Source organism: Pungitius pungitius, chromosome 21, assembly GCF_949316345.1.
Source record: "Pungitius pungitius chromosome 21, fPunPun2.1, whole genome shotgun sequence".
In the NCBI taxonomy this organism is placed as follows: domain Eukaryota; kingdom Metazoa; phylum Chordata; class Actinopteri; order Perciformes; family Gasterosteidae; genus Pungitius; species Pungitius pungitius.
This window is the reverse complement of record NC_084920.1, coordinates 8941149-8963055: the sequence shown is the minus strand read 5'-3', so window position 1 is coordinate 8963055 and position 21907 is coordinate 8941149. Positions and strand designations below refer to the sequence as shown.

The window sequence follows — 21907 nt, the reverse complement described above, 5'->3', positions numbered from 1 at the left end:
CAAAAGAGTTTTAATGCTGTATTGAATGTGTTAATTGATTTTATTGTGCTTAACATTGAAAAAAAAATGTTTTTCATAAAAATACTTTCACACACACAGACACACACATATACTTGCAGAGGTGTCAAAAGTAATCACATTCATTACTCACGTAGAAGTATAGTGTTACGCCCGGCCTAGGGGAGCCGGAAGTAGCATGTAATTAAATAATGCCGTAATTAAGACCAAGACAAAGGCCACCGCTTTCTCGTTTTGGGGTATTTATTTTGGTTCAAGGTCATAGATTTCAGGGTGAGCATGGCCTAAAACAACAAACAAAACAATATGTGCAGGTCCCCCTACCTTCCCTAGGACACATAAAGAAACAAACAAAAATACAGGTGTCTTACCTAACTCCCTACCCAAAAACAGGAGAAAACATGAACAAACAAACAAAGGCTTCTCACCCCTACCGACCTCCTTGCTAAACCCCCCCACCACCCCAAAAGTCCATGAGGTGCAGCAGGGCTCCCGGTTGGAAGCTGGAGAGACAGGCAACAAGAGAGGCCTGCTGGCTCCCACAGGATCCTTCTTATTCACCGACATCCAATCACCTGCAAAAGGAAAAGAGACAGAGCAAGGCAAAACACACAGCAGCCCCCTCAGGCAGGGAGGGGAACTGCTCCACTATGACGCTCTGAGTCAAAACAATAGATACTAGGGTTTAAAAATAAGTAAGTATCAACTCAAGCTTTTTACTTAAGTATACTGGTTAAGTACTGATTTCAAAACTACTAAGAAGTATTGTAAGGGGAAAAACAAACAAACTCTTAATTTGTAAGAAGCTGCGCTACTTGCAGGTTGCTGTGTTGTGTCAGATTCTCAATAAAGTTAGAAAAAAACATGTACAGTTCATGTCGCTGAATACCAACTGAGATGGTAAATGTTTATGCTTACTCAACCAACCACAATAAAATTCACTCAATCCAGATGGCATGATTTATCTGTTTTTTTGGAGTGTTTTGAAACGATGACAAGCCGCAAAACGAGCCAAAATGAAATAGGAGTAACAAGGCTATTTTTAAATGTAAGGAATAGAAAGTACAGGTATTTGCGTGAAAATGTAAGAAGTAGAAGTAAAAAGTAATCTGAAAAATAAATACTCCAGTATCGATACCCCAAAGTATTTGTACTTTGTTACTTGGCACCTCTGTATTCTTGTATGTAGCTGCTTGCAGGTGGTAGTTAAACCACCTGCCAGGGCATTATCTGGATTATTATAGAAAAACAAGTTACCTCTACAATCATAATTGTGACAGGCAAGTTAACATTTCTGCATCTGTTTTCTTCTTCTTCTGTACCAGCATATACATGTTTCTTTCATCAGGGAGCAGCAGAAACATGTATCTATCAATAATCTGTCTATTAATAATATTTTTCAGCAGAACGTGACCTTGTTAGAGTGAATTGGTCCAGTACTAAGGACTCAGCTGGAATTCACTGTGCAGGATCAATTCTGCGATCTGGATGAGATTCAAAATGAAAATGTCTACGTAAGAGTCCACTACCTTCCTCTATTTCTCCGCCAGTTTGTTTCCGTTTTGATTCTTCTGAGCACTGCAGCACTTTTAGGCACGCCTCCAAATGCTCTCATTGGTTGACATGTGTGATGACGTTCCCCCCTCAACACCTCCCCGCCCGTCCCGTTGCCCAAGTTTGTCTGTTTATCTATTCAGAGCCAGTGAGCAACAAACTTCAAAATGAAAATAATTGTTGTTAACTCAATTGTAATAATAATAATTATATTAAAAGCATTGTGTGGTGCGTGTGTGTGGGTGTGTGTGAGGGCCGGGGTGATGGTGATTACCACAGCAGGGAAACACAGAGATAGATGGGTGCTTACTAGTGTTTATTCATTTACCCATTGTCCCTCTCCTAAACCCGCTTTGACAATCTAAGGCTGCTTTTTCTTGTTTCAAATTACTCAAGCCATTAAAATGAATCCATTTTCCATTGAGCGGCTTTGAGGTCTGACAAATGTTACCACCACGGAGTGTCACACAAAAAACCAAGAGACCAGAGGGAAGCTTTACAATCTGTGCCTGTGTGTGTGTGTGTGTGCTAAACGGTCTATTTTCTTAGATTATGATCCCCCTCAACACCTCCCGGCCCGTCCCGTTGCCCAAGTTTGTCTGTTTATCTATTCAGAGCCAGTGAGCAACAAACTGAACAAATGAAAATAATTGTTGTTAACTCAATTGTAATAATAATAATATTAAAGGCATTAGTAATGTGGTGTGTGTGTGTGTGTGTTAAACGGTCTATTTTCTTAGATTATGATTGTTGATAAATAGGATAACCTGTCTGTGTGTGTGTGTTCTAGTCATAATGGTGTGTGCTTTGACCCCTTCCATTCTTTTTCATGGGACACATAATGTTGTGTTCATCTTTTGTAGACGATCTGACAATATCATCTGGAGCTCTGATCAGGGCCGGGTCTAGGCAGGGGCAAGAGGGGTCCTGGCCCCCTCAAATAAATGTTGTGCCCCCTCAAACTAGGTGCTGGAGCTAGGTGCTGGAGCACAATGCCCCCTCAAGATTTGTGGCTGCCCCCTCATACATGCCTGTCTAGACCCGGCCCTGGCTCTGATCACGAAAGAAGTGGACAGATGTACCCTCCCACTCATCAAGTGAAACATGTAACGTCTGAACCTTGTTGGCTTTGACAAACATTTCTCATGCAATGAAAAAGCAACACGTTAATGACTGTTCTTTGCCTTTTGGATGTGATGGATTGCATTTCGAAGATGATGGATGTGTGGGAAAATACTTTTAATTAGTGGTCACTCGATTTGAAAGAGCATTAAAACAGCTGGTGCACATTCCCACAATGCATCTAGGGCTCACAAAGCATTGCTTCTTTGAGTCTGAATCCTTTCCCTCACTATATTATGGACTCAGACTTAAAAAAGAAAAACTATTTTATACATCAGACAAAAAGAACAACTATTTGAAATGACAAACCTCTTTTTGTGTCAATTAATCAATTAAGAATGTATTGTTATTTTGTCTGGTGCTGTTGGCACGATGGTTTGATTTAGGGACAAACTCTAGGTGAGGCCAAATTATGTTCTGCTGTTCAGAAGCTGAAAAATATATATGTATATATACATATAATCAATGGGTAGGCTTCTCAATATTCATGCTCTAAGATGACGATAGTCCATGCTCAGCATATCTATAACTCTGCATATCTATAACACGTACCTCTTGAGAAATTGTTTGTTTTTTTGTAGGGTGCGGAACGGCTGTGGATGGTCCGGCCAACGGGGGTAGGGAACGGCCGCGGATGGTTGCGCAACCCTTGTCTACTGGACCATCCACGATCGTGCCCTCCGCTCCGTCAAACGGACCATCGCCGACCATACCTAAAATTAGTTTATTTGCTCTATAATAAGAACTAATTCGGACTTGCCATCTTGGCTTGCTGCATGAATTACCGTAAATATTGTTTTATTCAGTCGTCATGTATAGCATTTACATTTAACATTTATATTAGGGCCGGGACTTTAGCGCAATAATTACAATTAATTAATTACAATGTGAATTAAGATTAATTAATTACACAGAAAATAACACATTAAACATTTTTACGCATTTTTACACTTATTTTTTGCATCGCGGAACGTTTCTCACTGGATGAATTTCGAAGGACCGATTATACTGGAGCACCAATGTGTGCAAGCTATGCAACAAGGAATTCACATCGAGCCTCAAGTATCACCTCAACGCAAAACAATTAGCAGCTAGCGTGGACGTTAGCCCAACTACGAGTACAAGGACCCACACCCAACCCACACTGCACCAGATGACTGGTTTAAGGACCAGGGTCCACGTCCATGTCTGAAAAAATAACCAATGTTCTGAATGTACTTGAAAGTACATGAAAGTATTGGTCTACTTAAAAAAACATAGTTTACAGAAGGTCTACTTACCTATAGGCTACCTGAATTTCTGAAAGTACTATATTTCTAAATATGCTATTGCTACACTGGAATTGGTTGAACAAAAATAAAAATCCATGTGAAAAAAATGACTTCTCACTGTTCTCAGGTCAAATATTTGTATGTATAATATATGCGATTAATTTCGATTAATTAATTACAAAGCCTCTAATTAATTAGATTAATATTTTTAATCGAGTCCCGGCCCTAATTTATATATAACATTTAACATTTACATTTAGATGAAACATTTATATTATTTTCAACTTTGTGTTACTGCCAAACATAATCCTTGGAAAAGTTATTGCATGTATTTACATGAATTCCTCTAAATGTTTAAAAAAGTGACATACGAATATTGCTTTTTTAATATAATGCTAAATGTTGCAAAACTGCGCAGGATTTTAGAACGTGCAACATTTTACGAACGGCGCCCTATTTGAACACAGCATAATGATCTCCAACGAAGCATTGAAGCCTTCCAAATGAATGCGCCATATGGAAACCAAAGATCCAACCCTGGATTTTTTTTAAAGAAAGAAAAATGGGCCACAGATGCAGAAGAAGTCCGTCATCTCACTGAATGAAGACTAAATCTGACTTGAAAGCCAGCTGCCTCGTAGCCAGATGTGTGGCACAATGACAGAAACCTTTCACCAAAGCTGAGGAGCTTGTTCTGCCTGCTGCTGTGGATGTGGGCGTGAGACAATCACGTGTTCTCATGTGAAGAAGATATGAAGAGGAACTGCTGGTTCCGTGATTTAATAATATTGACTGCTAAATTAGATTATAAGGCTATATTTTCATTTACACTTTATTTCAACTAGTATTATTATTAACTTAAAGTATTAACTTTATCTGTTCCAAGGTAGTGTTTGTGCAGGTGTACATACAGATAATAAATACATGTCTTGTGATGACCACTGAATCAGGTTGTTTGTTGAACTTTATTTATTTATTATTTTATTTGGTCATTGAATACAAATCCATTACATTTCATCAAATACATTTTTTTGTGATTTTTAATGTTTTTTTGTTTAGACGGCCTTAAAAACATCTGGCCAGGGACAGCAGATTGCCAAAATAGCCTCTCTAGGTAACTCTGGCTCATTACAGCACACTTTTTGATTAATGTGCATTGCCCCTGCAAAATAAATCAATAAATGAAATTAATTTTTGTTCTTACATCTTGGACAATGTGTTAAACACCTGTTCTGACTCCCACGCATTGCCCATCAGATATTTTAGCTTTTTTTCTGATAATCCAAAAATAAAATCGATAATCAATCAATTAGAACTCTCCCACTGCGGAGCACAATCCCCCTTAGAATTCTATTAACGTATATTCTACTGACTTTAGAAAGATGTCATTGTCTTTTCAGTGGGTTGAAGGGACTACTGGCACAGGGGAAGTAGGACCCAAACACGGACTGGCTGTTTTCCAGACACAAAATCTACATTAGAAAAAGCTTACAGGCAAATGAGGACCAAAATACAAAGTAATCCAAAACGATACAAAAAGACAGCAACAACTCACTGACATTGATCAATGACATTGAAACCAAAACGGGACACGCATAGCTTAAATACACTGGGAAAGTGCAGATGATTGTGTAGTGCCAGAGCTGCATATAACCCTTCAAACCTGACAATGCCACCTCATTTTGAGGGTTAGAAGGAACCCTTACTATATTAATTAGTGCGTTGTGTGACTAACTCTGGTTTTCCCCTAACCGGGACAATTTATGGAGGCAAATATTGTACGTAAATAAGTTTGGTTTTATTACAAAAAGTTTAACAGTTTTCCATTTAAAATAGCCATTTGGTAGAATAAAACAACTTAGATCCACTACAAAATATCATGCAAGTCGCTACAAAATCTATAGTGTCGAGGCTACATACACACCGTCAGTGTTGTGCCTGAACGTGTTCATTGAACGATAGTTTATGAACTCGTTCATATTTAGGGCAATCGTGAACTGAACGTACTGTATTAATGCCCGATGAACGTTACTGTGAACTCGTTCATTCTGGTGTCTATGAACAGCACGTTCTTTCAGGTTAACATCATTCAATGGGGTGCCAGATTTCTATAGAAAACACCGTAAACGCTCCTTAATAAATAGCGGAAAAAACACCCTGGCAACACCAGCCACCAGTGTCGCACCGCCGCTTGCGTGATCAAAAAAGCTGCGTATAATAATTTAAATTAGTTTTATGAAGTTACTGACAAGGTCGGTGAGGATGGGAGGAATCTGACCTTTCTTTGCAAACATTTGCACCTTAATGATTACTGTTGTGTTTTTCTTTTAATAATTCCTTACTTAAAAAAGACCATTCAAGCAGCATGTGTTAGAGAATGTCATGTAGGGGTGAACGCTGCAGCTGCTGCTAGTGTGGAGTGAATGGACAGCAACATTGCATTAAGCAACAATGGGGAAATGTTGTCCCCTCAATGCTAATGTAAACCCTGGTTGGATAAGGAGTCAAAATTGGATATGAAGATTAAATCTGATCCATAGCTTCAGTGTTAAAACTGATAAAATAATTGCTGTCTGTGGTTCTACACTCACCGGCCACTTTATTAGGTACCCCATGCTAGTAACGGGTTGGACCCCCTTTTGCCTTCAGAACTGCCTCAATTCTTCGTGGCATAGATTCAACAAGGTGCTGGAAGCATTCCTCAGGGAGTTTGGTCCATATTGACATGATGGCATCACACAGTTGCCGCAGATTTGTCGGCTGCACATCCATGATGCGAATCTCCCGTTCCACCACATCCCAAAGATGCTCTATTGGATTGAGATCTGGTGATTGTGGAGGCCATTTGAGTACAGCGAACTCATTGTCATGTTCAAGAAACCAGTCTGAGATGATTCCAGCTTTATGACATGGCGCTTTATCCTGCTGAAAGTAGCCATCAGAAGTTGGGTACATTGTGGTCATAAAGGGATGGACATGGTCAGCAACAATACTCAGGTAGGCTGTGGCGTTGCAACGATGCTCAATTGGTACCAAGGGGCCCAAAGAGTGCCAAGAAAATATTCCCCACACCATGACACCACCACCACCAGCCTGAACCGTTGATACAAGGCAGGATGGATCCATGCTTTCATGTTGTAGACGCCAAATTCTGACCCTACCATCCGAATGTCGCAGCAGAAATCAAGACTCATCAGACCAGGCAACGTTTTTCCAATCTTCTATTGTCCAATTTCGATGAGCTTGTGCAAATTGTAGCCTCAGTTTCCTGTTCTTAGCTGAAAGGAGTGGCACCCGGTGTGGTCTTCTGCTGCTGTAGCCCATCTGCCTCAAAGTTCGACGTACTGTGCGTTCAGAGATGCTCTTATGCCCACCTTGGTTGTAACGGGTGGTTATTTGAGTCACTGTTGCCCTTCTATTGGCTCGAACCAGTCTGGCCATTCTCCTCTGACCTCTGGCATCAACAAGGCATTTCCGCCCACAGAACTGCCGCTCACTGGATGTTTTTTCTTTTTCGGACCATTCTCTGTAAACCCTAGAGATGGTTGTGCGTGAAAATCCCAGTAGATTAGCAGTTTCTGAAATACTCAGACAAGCCCTTCTGGCACCAACAATCATGCCACGTTCAAAGTCACTCAAATCACCTTTCTTCCCCATACTGATGCTCGGTTTGAACTGCAGGAGATTGTCTTGACAATGTCTACATGCCTAAATGCACTGAGTTGCCGCCATGTGATTGGCTGCTTAGAAATTAAGTGTTAACGAGCAGTTGGACAGGTGTACCTAATAAAGTGGCCGGTGTATATGGGCTGTGGCAATCATTTTGAAAAATAATAGCTTGCAGCAACATATGGAAAAAAGAACTCAACTAGTTGGAACTGTGAACTTAGTTCAAATATTTTGAAGTTTGAATTATGAACTGAACTAGTTCATTTTAAAATATGTGAACTGAACTTTGAACTAGTTCATGTAGAAAGTGAACTTTCCCAACACTGCACACCGTGACAGTGTCACCCAGTGCAGTCTCACCAGGAGGAAGCAGTGTGTCAACACTGAGCATACATCAAGCTGTGAGCATACATGAATTGAGGAGAGAAACCCATGTCAAAACTTCCATAAAAAGTATATAAAAAAATACTTATGAATAAAATCACAAGAAAATAATCAACCAAGGCAAATAACCACAAAAACAAAATAGTAAAATATCAGTAAATAAAGAAAACAGGAGTTTGTGTTCTTGCAAAGGGGGTCCTTTGCATTCCAGAGCTCTACAGCCACAGCAGCTCATTTATCAGTGGTTAACTGAAACAAAGAAAATACAAATTGAAAGACATTCTATAAAAGGTAGGTAACGTTTAGTCAAAACATTAATTGCTACCACATATGGCTAAAACAGCTGATAGGCATTACCGTCAATCTGCCCCAGTTCACTCCGTGAAGGACAGGAACTTGTGCCTGGCTATCAACCTAGTGGGACCAAAAATCAAATCAAACTTAAGCTGTGCTTGCTCCCAAAAGTACCGCAGCCAAACATTTTCATACCTGGGGAATCAGGAGAAACCACACAACCGCAGTGCGCTCAGTGAGAGACGAAAGTGACTAATGACTACACCTGGTGAGCTTTTTATCACTCCCTGATTGGCAACCGGTCACATGACCACATGCACATATCCGCTGTTTTCCTACAATTGGACACAGGAAGAGACAATCTGTGACACAAAGCCAATCACACTCACAAGGGAAACACACCAGGGCAGGAAGTGAAGTTAACCCAGGGAAATGAGAGGCATGAAACTACAATAAGACAGGATATGAACACCCATAGAGACACCCTCCCAGGGTGTTGGGGAGAATGATGAACTGGACAAGAGGTGGTGTAGATGTTGACATTTTAGTAAGTAATAGTAATAAATGAGTAATAAATAAAAGGTGTTCACTGATGAATAACTGATTGATGCAAATGAAGTAATGTTTCTGCTTTGCAGTGGAGGGCAGCGCTCCACACACCTACTGTACTGTTCATCCTGATGACATGGCCCAGCGAAGCTCATTGAGATTAACGGAGAAGATGTAGAGCAGGAGAAGGAGGAATATCACAGTGTCTTGATCCAGGCACTCTTCTGCCGTTTCAGCCTTTTTTAAACACAATAATGTTCATAATTCTGTTTGTTTTACTAGAATATTTGGGGTATGTTCTGTCTTTCTTTTATTTGTCTCTCTTTTCCATCTCATCAAGAATGATCAGTACTTCTCCTCTCCAACCCACACTATTAGAGAGTGTGTGTGTGTGTGTGTGTGTGTGTGTGTGTGTGAGTTTGCTCACAGCCTATGTAAATTCTTACCCATGCTTTAGAGCAGTGATTCTCAACTGGTGGGTCCCGTTTTTAGTGGGTCGCGGGCCGTTGCATGTGAAAATTTAAATTAAATCTAAATGCAGCGGAGTGTCGGGTCTTTTGCCGGCTCGTCCGTCCATGTTTTCAGTCAAGCGCGGCAATTAGAACGGGAAAAGATAAGACTGGCACCGCAAAAGAAAACCGCTAGCAATCCCCCCCCCCCCCCCCCCCACCCCCTTTGACACCGCTAGCAGCCCCCCGTCGACACCGCTAGCACCCTCCCGCCCGCTAGCACCCCCCCCCCCCCTGTTGACCGATCGATTTGCGATTTGGGTCACGGCTTGTCATTACGGGGCGATGGTGGGTCCCGGAGCCAGACCAGTTGAGAACCACTGCTTTAGAGGCCCCTTTCTTTGGTGTTCTGTTAGGAAGTGGATTAGATTTGAGTTTTCAGAGATAAGTCCTTGTGTCACATTTTCTTCATCTTGCTTCTGTTTCCTCCTTGAGGTCTTTCTTAATGTGCTTTTATTAACAGTGTCGTTCATTTGCTGCCACAGCGCTCCACAGACTCGTGCTTCTTTTTAATATCTTATTCATGATGGTCAGGTTTGCTCCTTCTCCCTCAGCCTCACGTCTATGTAAGTATGCAGCGGAGGACATATACATATATGATAAAATGTAATGGGGAATGAATGGGTGAAAGGACATCCATGCAAATTCAACAACCCCCCCATCCTCTTCATATTTAAGAGCCCTAACCCGTTGCATGAAATATGATTCTGCATATCTTTGAAGCAGTCCACTCCACAATGTCTTACATCCATAAATTTGTGAGGAATAATGCTTGTTCTGAGCAAAAATGTACAAATGTATTCTGAGGTACATATGCAGTGTATTGATGTAAATGAGCCAGACTCATCGACTCTCCATGTGTTTGATGTTAGCTGAAATGCATTTGCGAGAGAAAGCTCTTCATTTGGAGAGCTGTGGGCAGCCTACAGCGCTCTTGCGCCGAAAAAGGTTGTTTAGCAGCAGCCCTCATTTCCCTGAATCTAGGGCGGTGGGGAGTGCAATGAACACATTTATTCTACAGATATACTGATGAATTGATGTATGAAGTTAGTTATTTTCATCTCATGCTTAGACAGGCTTTGCATTCACACAACCACAAATGGTGAAAATTAGTGAAGGGTTGTGCAACAGCATGTGTTGTCAAGGGCTGGTTATCGCAAGGCAACTGCAATACATCAAACATGTATTGCCCCCCCCCCAGTGTGACATCAAGTTTCATTTAATGAGGGCCCAAATTAAAATAAATGAATTTGGAATTTGCGGCCCGAACCCGGCACTACAAAAGAAACAGGTCGGCCCACGTCCAGTTGCCGGCTCGTCCAGGATCGGGCCAGCCTTCCAGCCGGTTAGCCTGACAACCCTTACAGGTCTGCTAACCAGATGGAAAGATCCCGGCAGGGTAAACAGGTGGGCTCGTGCTGGCTAGCAATGTGGCAGCCAGACTCCTGTGATTTGAACCTTAAAGCACTGGGGCTAGCGGGCTAAATACTCTTCTAAGTTAAGTTCAAAGCTTGCATGAGTGTTCAAAAGTTTTCCCCTGGTGAATGCAACCAGAGAGCTGAGAGCTAAAAACTGCTAAAAGCTTAAAAAATAAAGAGACAGCAACATCGAGGCTGCCATCCACGGTCATCTTAGATTCGAGAACAGTCCACCCTGTACTGACAAATACAAAATCTGCTGTCTATGTTCCTAAACAACCAACAGACAACCAATTTTCTTTCTCTCAACATGTCTCAGTCTGAATAGGCCTGATTCTGTAATGCCAGATCTGACCTAGGTTTGGCAGCCATTAATGGGCCACAACCTGTTCAGTGCTGGTGGGCAATAATTCCAGATGCCATGTCTTAGCCTGAATAGGGCCGTTTCTATGAAGCCAGATTGGGCCCAGATTCTGCAGCCATCAACAGGCCAGAACCGGTTTCATAGCTGGTGGCCAATAAACATGGCTTCCATGTCTCAACTAGTTTAGGACCGTTGTTATAATGACAGATTCAGCCCAGGTCTGGCAGCCATTCTATGAAGCCATATTGGGCCCAGATTCTGCAGCCATCAACAGGCCAGAACCGGTTCAGCCGCAATATGGCTGAGTCCGCTAGCTACCTGGGTAGTCTGTAAAATGGTAGATAGAGTGTACTTGTGTTGCACTTTTCTAGTCTTCCGACCACTCAAAGCACTTCATGTCATCATTCACACTTTCTCACACTGATGACAGCAGCTACCATACACAGTATCACCTGCCCATTAGTAACTAGTATTCACAGCATTCCCACACAGTAGTCCTAGCTACAGCCCAAGGACACATTAGCATGCACGGTAGACAGACCTGGGATTTAACCGCCATCCTCTGATTGGTAGGACGACATCCTCTCCACTCTCCCACAGTCGGAGTGTAGTCATGGCGACGTCACCCACTTGTTTGCGGACTAATGTAATAGGCGATTTGGCTGTCACTATCAAGGACCAATGAACAGAATTGACCATGATTGAAATGTGTGAATGAGTGTAGTATAGAAGCCATATGTCTACACTGTGTAGCGCAGCCCTGCTATATACTTCGAACCACCCCCCTCGGTGCGGACGGACTGTGGTGACGAACGCTCACTGTCCGCTAGTGAAAGCGTGCTCACCTGTGTGTGCTCGCATGTGTCTGTGTGTGCCCATCTGGACGGCACTGCTGTGCGCAGTGAAGAGTTGACATTTGTAAACACCCCAAAACACTTCCAGACTTTCCAGACTTGGCGCTTTGGGGGGCAGGCTGTAGTCTTTCGGACTCTAAATGGACCATAATATACTAAATGAACATCAAGCTGCATTGGTGAAGACTCAAAGCTGAACCATAAACCCATGTTTACAATGTTTACTGAGGGAATAAATCAAGAAAGAAGTTGAGCCATTTTCTCATAGAAGTCTAAAGGACCAGAAGAGTCACCCCCTAGTGGTCAGAAAAAAACATTTCATCCTTTGGCTCCACTCAGCTGGTCAGAACCTCTACAGCAAGGGTGGAGGATCGTGTTGTATGGAGGTGATAATTCTCACAGAGCACCGGGAGTGAGCTGAGCATTGAATGCATGACGTTTACTAATGTTTTGGAATAGGAACTACTCTTGTCTCGTTTTTTCATTTACTTATTCCATCCATTCCCTTATTCACAAACGTGAGTCTGTGTATGCGTGTATGTCTGTATGTGCGTGAGTGTATGCAATAGGAAAAATATGCTGCACTTCCTGTGCCGACCGCCAGCTCCTGTTATTGTTGTTATCAATCATCCTCTAAGGATTGCTGTGGTAACAGTAGCCGTCCCCCCCAACACAAACACACACAGAGATAAGGTTAGTGGGGGGTGAAAGGCGGCAAAGAAAAATGTGCAAAAAAAGTTGAACACAGCATATTTCCTCTTTTATGACTCTGTATGACCTTTAGGGATATTAACATCTGACATGATAAATCATGAGCTGGTGAGGAAAGAATGAGAGGAGAGATGGATGAAAAAAGAGAGGAGGGTGGATTCTCTCATTGGTCATTAGTAAGCTGTGATTTGAGGATGTAGAGACTTACACGTATAAGCATATATTTTTGCACGGGTCACTATATACAGACAGAAGAGTATGTGAAATTAGTATGAATGAAAATGAAAACCTTCCTGCCCATCTCAGCACTCCTGAGCCTGGAGTCCTTTTAGCCCCGTAGTGATAAGCCACCCCACCTTCCAACACACACACACTCACATACTGCAACATGCACACTCAATTAAAGTGTGACCTTCTCTCCTCTCTGGGCACTGACTATGTGTATCTGTGTGAGCGTGTGAGCCGTAGCACATTTTTGGGGGTATTTTGGATACTTCACTACATTGGGTTTGGAAAAAACAAACATTGTCCTGCTGTAGAAAATATGAAGGGCCGTCTAAACACAGGCCTTGAGTGGAATCTGAACAGACAGGATCACTTTGCATATTGGATTTGCATTCTGAGATGCAAAGATCATTTTAATCTAATGTTTCCAAAACACAGCCTTGCAGCCTTTAATCTGTACTTGCATTTAACCTTTTGCTGCTCTGGTCATTAACTGGTCTCTTTTTTTAGTTCTGATTTATGGCCAGTTTGAAACGTTACAGGCACATTCTAATGGGACTATTTGACAGAAGACTTTCCTCCTTCGGTCTCAGTTACTTAGACGGAGCCAACATTAGCAGGAGTCACCAATCCCCTCCTATTCCAGTCTTCCAAATAAGACATTACTGAGTTTGGGGAGTTCAAATAGAAGACACACCATGCCTCTGGTCTTGTTCACCCCTCAGTGTGATAACAGTCTCTAGAAATCACAAAGGCCGAGAGGATGGAGGAGAGAAGTGGCGCTTAAGGACTAATCTTGGCTTTGAGAGAGGAGGAGTGGGCAGATAACGCCGACTGAGCTGGAGAAGATTCTCAGTTAAGAAAGAATATATTTTAAAAAGGCCAGCATGATTCTATTTGCACAGCTGCCACATGCAGTTAATAATTGTGTCCAGTGGCCAGTACACGGACACTATACTGTCAGAATATTTCAAGTTAAGGAAGTGTTTTTCTTCCTCTCTATTCTGGCCTATTCACTGTCCCAGGAAACACAATAATAACATGAATGGATGAGTGATAATAGATGCGCTGGAAACATATTGGAATTTACAACAATATTAGCCCAATGACATGTACAGTATAGCATGTGTTGTAACAGTGGGTTTAAAGAACAGTTCTTTATGAGAAAAGTGACACATCTCACAGGGGAAAGATGTTCCGTTTCATGTAAATGTCACTGGGCAAATGAGATTTAGAGTGAGCCAAAATAATACTTTTATTATACAAATTATTTATGAAGAGACAAGCTTTTTGTGCTCTGATAGTAGCTTCTTCAAATTGGAGTTATCCAGTGCCAGTAGAAAGTTTGGACACACTCATTGAATGGGAAAATTTGATTCGTACTGTGAATGCTGCATTGGAAGAAGAAAGTTCAATTCTTCAGGGGTCATAGAACATGACAAAGCATTTTGTTTTTTCAGTGAACTCATCCCATTCGTCCTAAAGCACATGTGGTTGGTCCAAATAAAGAACTCACTTATAATAACAATCTGAACAGTGGAGACATCAAGCCCTTTTAGTGGACGGGCATTGACCGAAGAGTTGCCCCAAGCAATTATATTGCAGCACGTTAAGCAGCTGCCGGTTGGACCGATTTGTAATCATTCATAGACATTAAAGCATGGGAAAATAGTGGTGCAGGTAGAAACATACCAACGTTACGCTTTATTAATGGTCTTGGCAAAAAAAATGAATATAAGATTGGATGTGATGTAGAGTATGTGTTATAGTATGTGGTGGCACACCCAAATGCAGAAATCCAGGCAGGGAACAGCAGATAGACTGATGAACCGGGAGAATGGACAACTGAAAGGACACAAATACAGAGTCAGTGGAAAAGTGGGCAGACAAACAATAAACTTATGTCGCTGAAAAACACTCTTCAAAGAGCAGCCAAGCACGGTCAGTACCAGGTAGGTTGGACAACGATCTGGTGACGTGTGGATGACGAACCGGGTTGTATATACCAGAGGTGTGGACTCGAGTCATGTGACTTGGACTCGAGTCAGACTCGAGTCATGAATTTGATGACTTCAGACTCGACTCGACAAAACGTACAAAGACTTGCAACTTGACTTGGACTTTAACATCGATGACTCGTGACTTCACTTGGACTCGAGCCTTTTGACTCGAGAAGACTTGCTACTTCCCATGAAAACTGGGGGAAAACATTTTCACACCGCCGCGCCGCTCTGTTTATCTGCATCTGTCAAAAAATGTGCGCCACCTGTATGCAGAGAGCGCTGCCTGTACGACATCCAATCACTGCAGTGCCACCTGGTTCTGATTCGACAGCATCTAAACAGGCCCATTGCAAGACAACCAATGAAGCGCCAGTTGGAAAAATGATACCGAAGATGGTTTCGTTTGGCAAAAAAATTACGAGGTAGTCGACAAAAAACAAGTTGCTATTTGCAAAACATGCGGGTCGAAGATTACAGACGGAGCTGCCACAACGTCCAACTTCGACACCTGAAGTTGCACAAAGAAAGGTACGTTTTGAACGAATGCTGAGCACCTTATCGAATGTACCGTAACTCACTAGCATTTTACCGTATCAACGAGACAGCTCGTTCATGCTTACAAAAATCGGGATTTTTGAACCCGGATTCAGACTCCGATGGAAATCCTCGCCAACATTATGTCAACGTCCGTTTTAAAGTACTATAACACAGTCACAGTCGATCCACCATTACCCTTCCCTTCCCTACGTAGTCTAGGTCTGTGAGGCAGCGCACCATCACCCAGGGTTCCCCGTCCCCACTATAATAAGAGGACTTGAAATGACTCGAAACTAAAATGGTAAGACTTTGGACTCGACTTGAGACTTGTTGGCTTTGACTTTTGACTCGACTTGGGACTTGCCTCATCTTTGACTCGACTTGACTCGGGACTCGAGGGCGACGACTTGAGACTTACCTGTGACTTGCATAACAATGACTTTGTCCCAGCTCTGGTATATACTGCAGGGTGATTTCTTGATTGAAGGCAGCTTGGTTACCTTATCCGGTGAGGTGACTTCTAATCAGGTTTATCTCAATAAGCTTCAGACTAGAGCCACGTCCGTACACAGCATACAGGCCGGAGGCATGGCCTCACCTCACTAGCTGTGTCTCAAAGTTGCTAGGCTGCATCCTTGTAGCCTGCATCCTTGTAGCCTGCAGCCCTCAGCAGCCATCGCCGTAGACCTGGGCTGGGTCCTTCAACAACCGCGTAGGCTGAAGCGAACGGTCTCTGGAATAGAATGGTCTGCCCTATGGAGGGACTTCTGCTGCTCCCGTTGCCTAGCAACCTGCTGCGCTTAACAATAAAAGCCATAAAACCTTAAAAAGATAAACCTCTTCTCATTTCATTTAATTTAGAAAGATACGCTTCTCCTCCGAAGCATGATATATTTCAGGCTGAGATTTCCAGTTATTTTAAATTCAAATTGAATAGGTTAATGTAACACTTTACTAATTTATAATTACTTTCAGCTAAAAGTAATATTGCGATCTTAAGGCAGAGGAGATTTTATTAATGTTGTCAATAACAACGACAACAGCAAACACATTTATTAATGCGGCGAGACGAGCTGCCGCTAACAGCACAGTGGCTCCCGGTAACGTGAGCTGCTCGTTGTTTATTTGTTATATATGTCTGTTTGTAAATTGAACAGTACAGTACATGGAACCAGGGGCGAGGGAGGTATTCAGGTGAGGGGCAGTCAGGGTCAGGGGCTGAGCATGACGGAGGTAACGTTATGTAGCAGTTTGTTCTAGTCTAGTCTGTGAATTTAAAAACACGACATTGGTTACCAACGTCACATAACTTAAGCGATATCATAACGTAAAATGTTATATTATACATTATGTTATAACATTTATATCGGTAGATATTCGAGTGAATTCTATTACTTAGTGTTATGTTTAGAAGTGAACTCTTCCGTGCTGTCGGATCACTCGCCTCCGTCCTGAATAAATTAAGTCCTTGCTGGTCCGCACTGCATGCTGGGATATGCTGGGCCGCAAAGGATAGATCCAATGTGTCCTACAAATCGACTCCTGGAGGGCTGCGTGCCTCGACCGCATTCAGACGAAATGGGACAGGCAAGTCGCAGCCGAGTCGCCGTGGAAGTAACGTATGCGGTTGACGAATGCCTCCTTAAGGATGCAGCCTAGCGACTTTGAGACAGAGCTTATGTCTACACCCATCAGAGACTTCAACCCCACATTCTACTTCTACATAAATACTACGTACCCACTTAAGAATGTGACCCTGAAATTCTCTTTTTGGATGGAGAAACATGCTGTACCCAACGTCTGCCGGCTCAGGCATTTGCATTATTCAAAACACATTATGCAAGATATTGAGCAGGTGGGAAGCCACCTTCAGCCAGAGGAATTTCTGAGTAGACAAGCATCCTAGGTGGCATGTGTGTGTGATGGCAATATCCATGGGTGAAATACAAAAAAAGAGCATTCCAGGGCACTTTGGTGCACTCTGTGCCCATTAGTCAGGGCAGGCACACGGGGGCATGGTAGCCGTGGAACACAGGAACAAGCAGATGACGGTCAGGGAGCAGGCGGACAGAAATAAAGTACATTGACTGTACTTGTATTTCTCTTCCAAGCATAGAGTGATATAACACCGCATGTCATCATTCCCCCATTTACACTCATTGACTCACTGAAGACAGGAGATATCTAACACAGTTCCACCTGTCTATCAGGACTGACTAACATTCACACACCGTAGGCTAAGCTATATGAAGCTATTTGGGGGTGAGTGTCTTGCACAAGGACACATTGTCATTGTGTAGTGGAGCTGGGGATCTGACAATCAATCCTCTGAGTAAAGGAAACCTGATCCATGTCAGACACAGGTTGTGATAACAGAAAAATGAAATAACAAGCTTTCATTTTGTAAATGAGGAAAAACACGGGGGAGGTAAAGGCCCAAGGAGAGGAAAAACAGAAGATCAGGAAGGCAGGTTAACTGTCCGGCCCTCATTGATCTGATCCTAAGTTAATATAAATACATGGCAAAACAAAGCTAAAGCTGAGGGTTCAGCAGAGAAAGGTTTGTTTGGTTTGTTGTCGACCCCAACTTTGGTTGGTTCCGTTATTTTATCTGAAGTCTTCCACCCTTCACTCCAACCTTTCTCTAGTGTGAGTAATAAAACATTGCGTGTGTGACAGGCAGGCTTTGGGGAGCAGACTAGGGAATGGCATGGAGATTAAATAGGCATCTCACTCCTCCTTTATTACAGGAAACTATAGGGCCATTCTGGAAGAATTGAGCAATGGGTAAATGAAGGGGTGAAGTGTGTGTGCGTGTACATGAGTGTTGAATTGAATTTGTATTGTATTTTTATTTACTGTTCCAGGTACCTGCCATCACTTTTGTGATTCATTAAGAGACCTTTTGTGCTATGTCTCTGTATATGAGTGAGTGTGTGTGTTCCTATAAATTGTTTCCCTTGTGCTTTGTCTGCCATTTGCTTACTTTTTTGTATGCTTTTTTAAAAATTAAACATGCAGAAAAAGGCCATTCATTCACAATTCATCAAAAACAAATTTACCATGTAATAGTTATTCAGTAGTTATTGCTTTAGTTTTCATTTTTGATTCAGTGGATTTCACCCACAACAAAATCCTAAATGTTCAACATTAGAGAACTTATGCCGTTGCCTTTAAGCAGAGCTATAGCCTCTTTGTTTGTGGGCCGTTTGCTCTCAAACAGGACACAGATCTCTTCAAGGACTCCATGCCGTGAAGTCCATCAGCGTGCTGAGATAATGCACTCAATAGCTTAATTGAAAATTGCAGCAGTCGCATAGCCCTGTGAATTATTTTTATACTGGCCAACGTATACTATTCTTCTGCATTGCGTGTTGATTCAGGAAAGGTTTTGCCCTTATAGAGAGGCAAGAAGTCAATTGGTCATATTCTTGCTTTTTGCTAAAGACAGTCAAGATAACTGTTAAAATAACTTATTGGACGGTTTATTTAAATGTTTCTGTCTTTTTGATACATTGCTGACCAGGGCTTGAAATCAGCACCCGCCCACTGTCACAGTAGTCCTATCAAAACCCCAAACCTAAAATAATGAACTCATTGCAGGGTTCTCAAGCCTCACGCATTGATTGTAACACACACATTTCAACCAGTTCACACGTTATCTTGAGAAGGAAACAACTACCAAGTTGTCGTGCTAACAATGTATGGTGCACGAATCATGCATGGCTAATGAAATTGCTAACTTTGGAAAACCACTTGCCAATAACATTAGAAACACTACAGAAGCCAGGTAAGTTTGACAACTCCAGGCTTCCCTGTGTGGACAGGCGGAACCAGAGGGGTGAAACAATGATGTAGAACAAGTGTTGGCAACTTGCTTGGGCTTAGCAGTCATGACATGTCCTTCTCTTGATTACCAATAGACTATTAGATTCAATTAGCATGGATAGTAGATTATAGGTGTTACTGATCCTGTTGACTATATACTCACTCCTATTGTGCAGTTAGATGTGCATTTTATAATTCTCCCACTACCAAAATGAAGAAGAAGCAGCTGCTTTCGGACAGATAGAAACTGGGAAAGAACAAAAGCATAAATGCTCTCCAGAGCGACTGTGATGTCGACCAGGGCTGGTCAGTATTTTCCATACTGACACTGGGCTGGCCCAATCATCTCTTTGCAGACTCCACCCCTCCCTCTCCGTGTGTCAGTCAGATGCATTCAGTGACTCAAAGCTAGAAAGAAATGTGTGGATTAAGATGGAGAAACAAAAACCTAAGAGCAAGGGGGCTGCGGAGAAATTGCGGGCCAAAAAAAATCTAGAGGTTGATGCCTCAACATGTTCAAAAATAACCGACGTGTTTAGTGCTGTAGCTTCAGTTTCCAAAACTACTACAGAACCTGACGACATGTTGCAGAAACAGCAGGTGAACACAGCACATGGAGGACGAGCGGTGACTAGCCATAGCGATAGCGGTGCTTGCGGCTCGCAGTAGGGTTGCCAACTCTCCCAACCCCAAATCAGGGACACTTTCGCGGGCTGACGGGGGGGTGCTAGCAGTCGGCGGCCGGGCTTGCACAACCTCACATGCTCCGCTCTGGCCACCCGGCACCCGCACGCACACTGCTCTGATGCGCCACAACTTCATAACAACCGGGAGTTTTTCGCGCGTCATTGACTTAGCAGGCTGTGATTGGAAATCGGTACTGGAGCTGTCCCGGCCGGGACAAATCAAAATTGCCCATAATTCTGGATGTCCCGGGTAATACGGGACGGTTGGCAAACCTAGCTCGCAGGCAGCAGAGGAGAAGGTGCAGCAGGTGTCAGTGTGACAGTGAAGTCCAGGAGGGGCAGAGTGAGCAGGAGAGTGTCATTGAAACGGTAAGCAAGCAGGTAGCTACATGAACAGGGAGGGAGTGTTAATCAGGGCGGGTGCATGAGGATAGTGTGTGTGGGCCTGGCTGGGCCACAACGAAGATGATGACGATTTAACAGTTACCTCAATTAATGAATATTATAATAAGGCAACAAACATTATCGTTGTTGGTTGTTGCTATTATAAAGTCTGAGTGTCAGGTTGTCATTTGTCAAATTGTCACTTAAAAGTGACTGCAATGGCCACTCAGTTAGCTAAAGTCAAATAACACAGCATAAGCAATTTTTTTCACTGTTATTGTAGCTAGCAGAGTTGAGAGTTCACTTATTCAATTGCAACTTTATTCTAATGTAACCATTTAAAACTCATAACGGTTGTCGACGGCCCTTCTTCTCTAGAAAAAAACTTAAATGATGCCATTTGATTATTACAATCTAAATTGTATATACATATTATCAGGACGTTTTGTGTGAGTAATTTGTTTGTATAGGTTTTTTATGGGATGTGTCTCAACAATTAGAGGTAAATGTTGTTTGGTGTCATATTAAAGAGGGGGAAATGAAAATTGTGTCATCATTTACTCACCCCCAAGTTGTTTCAAACCTGTATGAATTTCTTTATTCTGATAAACAAACATATATATTTGGAAGAATGTCGGTAATCAGACAGTTGATGCACCCCATTGACTTCCATAGTATTTTTTTTTCTACTATGGAAGTCAATGGGGTCCATCAACTGTCTGATTACCGACATTACTGTCCATGGCACTTACAGTAGTTCTCAACCTTGTATGGGTTTTTGGGAACGGAACAGTAGATATGCATATCTACAGGGAAAGCTAGGATAGTGTACTGGTTGGTGGTTGTGTCCGACCGATTGTGGGGGGCCGGTCTGAGCAGAAATGCCAGGGCCCTTTTTTTGTCCCAGTCCAGCCCTGATGTTGACCGCCAGCAGATCCACAAGTTTCAGAACAAACAACAACAAGAGTTGAGTCTTGAGCCCTGTAACTAAATCAGAAAATAAAAAACAAGAGTTACAGAGGAAGGTGTTATTGGGAGATTTTCAGTCATCTCGTATGACATTTATCCTTAGAGGGTCGTAGGGATCAATCCCAGCTAGCATCGGGAAGAGAGACAGGGTTCACCCTGGATTGATCGCCAGTCAATCACAGGACTGACGTAGAGACACACAACCATTCACACTCCCATCCACACATCTATGGACAATTTAGAGTCACCACTTTACCTAATCCTGAAGGGTTTCATCATTAAGGTTACTAAAACACAAAAAAAACTAGTGTAGGATGAAGCCTAAAAATAAAAAAAATGGCCCAAGTGTGATTTCTTATTCTTTTAAGCTTATTCTTGACTAAAATCTATTTAATCTAACCCAATCCAGCCGTCAGTAAAGAAGGAGAATAAGTTGGCCATCGATAAATTGATCAGGCCACAGGTTCCCATGTGGCAGTTTGACTTGAGTCCTCTCATTTGCATGCCTATCCTTTTTCTGTTTGCGCTTGGATTCTCAATTTATTAGCATATCCAGCC

The 21907-nt window shown here is 42.4% G+C and overlaps 1 protein-coding gene and 1 long non-coding RNA gene across 5 annotated transcripts in view; one reads left to right on the top strand and one right to left on the bottom strand.

Annotated features, from left to right (window-relative positions):
• rbfox3a (RNA binding fox-1 homolog 3a) overlaps window positions 1-21907 on the top strand; it is a 141388-nt gene that overhangs the window by 31751 nt on the left and 87730 nt on the right. The window lies entirely within an intron of this gene.
• LOC119212998 (uncharacterized) lies at window positions 8100-8544 on the bottom strand. Its single transcript, XR_005119867.2, has 3 exons — window positions 8508-8544; window positions 8376-8432; window positions 8100-8267 (listed from the first exon to the last, which is right to left on the bottom strand). It is a non-coding gene; the product is annotated as an uncharacterized LOC119212998 (long non-coding RNA).